Raw genomic sequence first — 4,477 nt, forward strand, 5'->3', positions numbered from 1 at the left:
AGGGTGGAGGGAATGTGGGGTGAAAAGGGGGAACCAATTACAAGAATCTACCTATAGCTTCCTCCCTGGGGGATGGACAGCAGAGAAGAGGGCGGGGGAGACATCGGACAGTGTAACATATGGAAAAATAATAATAATTTATGAATTATGAAGGGTTCATGAGGGAGGAGGGAAATTAGCAGCCGATATTAAGGGCTCAAGTAGAAGGCAAATGTTTTGAGAATGATGATGGCAACAAATGTACATATGTGCTTGACACAATGGATGGATGTATGGATTGTGATGGATGTATGGAATTGTACGAGCCCCCAATAAAATGATTTTTTTTAAAAAAGAAAGAAAAATGTCAAAATTGACTATAACATCTTGGTTACCATTACAAGATTATATTGTAGCATCCTGGTTATTATGACAAAATTAACTACACCATTCAGATTACATCAAAGGGAACAATATTGAATCAGAACAAACGTTATATAGAACAGTTGAAACTAATTGTAGTGTTCAGAACCTGGGAACATGGGAGTACATTCTAAAATTAATCAGCAGCAGAGACTGACCACTGTCCTAGGGGTTGCTTTGTCCTTCTTGCTGCCATGGGGCCTTAAACAACATGCCATGGGTGTGGGGTACAGAGTGGAGCCTGGGCACGGAGGAGTTGTGGGAGTGTTGTATAAGCCAGAAGTCCCTTCCTCCTGGCTTCTTCCCTAGGAGACAAATAATATAATTGGTAGTATCTGTATCTGTCTACATTCGATTATATGTTTAAGCCAGTAGATTGGGTCATTCTACTAACGGCAGTCAAATAGAGCCCTCAGAGTATGAGGCACGATGTTACTGAGTGTACATGAATACGGCTCATGAAACATCAGATAAACAGAAGTGTGGTTGTAGGGTTTGGTTTGTAAGCCATGATCAATTTTCAGAGAGGAACCATCCGATCCGGTCATCTGACAAAGAGGAAGGCCAGATGGAAATCTCTTTTTACAAATGTTCTGTGGAGCCTGGGTGACAGACGGTGTCAGGGGACTCTGGAGGGTTTGAGAATATGGTCGAAGTGGGAAAGAATGACCTTTTTTAAAGATGGAAGGAAGCTATAAAAAGGCAGAGCTGGGGAAGTTTCTGGAAGAAATAGGAGGGGATGGGCTTGGAGGTGACGATGTCTTTAAACTAGAGAAGGTAAGGGTAATTCAAAACACTGTCAACACCCACCTGTGCCATCTTCTCCCAGATCGGTGCCCCAACGGTTATTGCAGTTATGCTCCTCCAAGGGTTGGCTGTAAACCCTTTGATACAGACTGCACTCCCAGATGGGAAAGCCACTACCCCTGGAAGGGAGGAATGTAGCATAGCAAGTGTTTTGACTCCCAGAGAAAACGCAGACTGTCCATCAGGACAGGGAAGCAATTCCATTCCAAGAAAGGTTGTGCCGAGACAAAGGTGCCGGTACCAACAGAGCATCAAACCCTGGACTGCGTAAGGGTAGGCTAGGCTGCCGATCCGCTAATAAGCTCGCTGACTCTCGCCCCGCCTCTGTGACTGACGGCAGCGGCTGGTGGCTGAACGCTTAGTCAGGGTACAGTTGTGTGAAAGCCCTTTACAAACTGCTTCTTGCTCGGGTGTGTTGTTAAATGATAGCAGGAGACAAGTTTTCCCTGTCTGAGAAAGTCTATCGTCCTTGAAGCTTTTCCATTCCCTAACTGGGCCACTACAATAGTTGTAGCTACTTTCCCTTCTTCCATGCCGGCTCCCAGTAGCCCATTCTCTATTGTGCCATCAATATAATCTTTCTAGAACACAAACGTGACAATAATAGCAATCACAATAGAACAGGGATAATAAAGACAGATACTGAGAGTCTACTATTTGCCAGGCACGTTGGGTCTTCCTAAAACCCGACCAGCACACAACAGGGAGCTGCCAGAAGTTCACGCCAGATTCAGAAGAGGACGTGGCACGAGGGGTATCATTGCTGACGTCAGATGGAACTTGGCACAAAGCAGAGACTACCAGAAAGATGTTCACTTGTGTTTCATTGACTGTGCCAAGACAGTGCCATAATAAACTGTGGATAACATTGAGAAGAATGGGAATTCCATAACATGTGTGCTCATGAGGAACTTGTACGTGGGTCAAGAGTCAGCTGTGCAAACAGAACAGGGGCATCCTGCAGGGTTTAGAATCAGGAAAGGAGTGCCTCGGGGTTGTATCCTCTCACCATGCTTGTTCAATCTGTGTGCCAGCAAATCATCAGAGAAGATGGATGATATGAAGAAGAATTCAGCATCAGGATTGGAGGAAGGCTTATTAACAACCTGAAATATTCAGATGACACAACTTTGCTTGCTGAAAATGACGAGGAATTGAAGCACTTGCTGATGAAGATCGAGGATTGCAGCCTTCACTATGTGTGTTAGTCTGGGTAGACTAGAGAAACAAACCCAGGGAGACTCATATGTGTGTAGGAGAGAGCTTTATATCAAATAGTAATTGTATGTTAAGAAAACATCCCAGCCCAGACCACATCAAGTTCATAAGTTCAATATTAGCCCATATGTCTGATACCAGTCTATAAATTCCTCTTCAGATTCATGCAGCACATGTAAATGAATCTGCTGGAAGATCACAGCCAGTGGGTGGAAAGTCTTGTGGATCCAATGGTGGTGGAAGCATCTCAGCACTGGCGTGGGTCTCCATGTGGCTCCTCCAGCTCCAGGGCTCTGGCTCCATCAGCATAGCTCTGTGTGGCTTCTCAACAGGAATGTCTCCCAGGGAGAGAGTGTGTTCTACCTCCAGGGAGGAAGACAGGGGCTCCCAAAATCCTCAGAAGGCCATGCCCACCCAGAGGCCTCCCCCTTCGCTCAAGTTGACAGATTATGTAACTGTTAAAGTATGGATTACAACTCAGTGTAAAGAGTACCCAAATCCTCACAATCGGACCAATAGGTAACATCATGATAAACGGAGAAAAGATTGAAGTCGTCAAGGATTCCTTCGTCTTGCTTGGATCCACAATCGATGTTCATGGAGGCAGCAGTAAAAAGATCAAAGGTGTGTTGCATTAGATAAGTCTGCCGTTCAAGACCTCTTTAGAGTATTGAAGAACAAGGATGTTGCCTTGAGGACTAAGGTGCCCTTGACCCAAGCCATGGCCTCCTATGCCTGTGAAAGTAGGACACTGAATAAGGAAGACCAAAGACACATCGATGCATTTGAAAGGTGGTGCTGGAGGAGAATATTAACAGTACTGCAGACTGCTAAAAGGACAACCCATCTGTAATGGAAGAAGTACAGCCAGAGTGCTCCTTAGAGGCAAGGATGGCAAGACTTCGTCTTACACACTTTGGACAGGTTGTCAGGAGAGTCCAGTCCCTGGAGAAGGACAAAGTAGAGGGTCAGCAAAGAAGAGGGAAGCCCTCAACGAGATGGATTGACACAGTGGCTTCACCAGTGGGCTCAGGCATGGGAACAATGGTGCGGCTGGCGCAGGACCGGGCAGTGTTTCACTCTGTGGGGCACAGGCTCGCTATGGGTCAGAACTAACTCAATGGCACCGAACCACCACCCCAACCAAACAACTACCCCTCGAGTAAAGATCAAACGCCGTAACCGGGCACTCCGTACCGATCTTGCTTCTGCCCCTCTGACCCTTGGTCATTACTCACCAAGGCTCCCGAGCGAGTCAGCCTCGTTCCCAACATGCTCTTCTACTTGTTGCTGTGCTTGTTCCAACTTGGTTCTGTGCACCCTTTAAACTAGATCCTACCTTGACCCCCACGAAGACGCCTGTGCTGCCCTTTTAACCAGGCGTGACTGATTCCACACCCTGGGCTCCCAAACACAGGCCTCCGAGGCCAGGAGTCAGTGTTCGCTCTGTCCTTGCTGATGCGCTTTGTTGACCTCCCCGCTGAATTCAATGCCCCGCACCGGGGGCAGCTCTGCAAGCACCCACAGGCCGGGTGACTCAGCACTGCAGGCTTAGGGAGGGTATCGGCCCCAGGCCAGTGGTTTTCAATACCGGCTAAGCCCCAGCCCCACCTGGATTGCTTATTCTACTGGCGTCCAAGGGCCTTGGTAACACATTACGAACTTGGGGGCAAAGACAATTGTAATTTCGTCTCTCACAATTCTGGAGGCCAGACGCCCCAAATCAGAGGCCTTGCAGGTTCTGGGGGGAAATCTTTCCTTGCCGAGTCCAAAGTTCGGGATGCTCCTGGCATACCTTGGTTGTGGGGGGGTTAATGCCACTCTGTCCTCACACAGCCTTCTCTGTGTCTTCTCATCGTCTTACAGGGTCACCAGTACCACGTGGACCCAAGATGACTTCATCTTGCGCTCCTTTAACTGTGTGCAGCTGCCAAGACCCCGTTCCAAATACAGTGTGGTTGGGGGGGGGGTGTTTGTCACCTTTTGTTTGGCTTTCACCTTTTAGAGTCAAGGCGACAAGACGTTTGGAGGACACAAGTCAACCAATTGT

The sequence above is a fragment of the Echinops telfairi genome, unplaced genomic scaffold, assembly GCF_000313985.2.
Source record: "Echinops telfairi isolate 266 unplaced genomic scaffold, ASM31398v2 ScPeMD7_443;HRSCAF=831, whole genome shotgun sequence".
NCBI classification, from domain to species: Eukaryota; Metazoa; Chordata; class Mammalia; order Afrosoricida; family Tenrecidae; genus Echinops; species Echinops telfairi.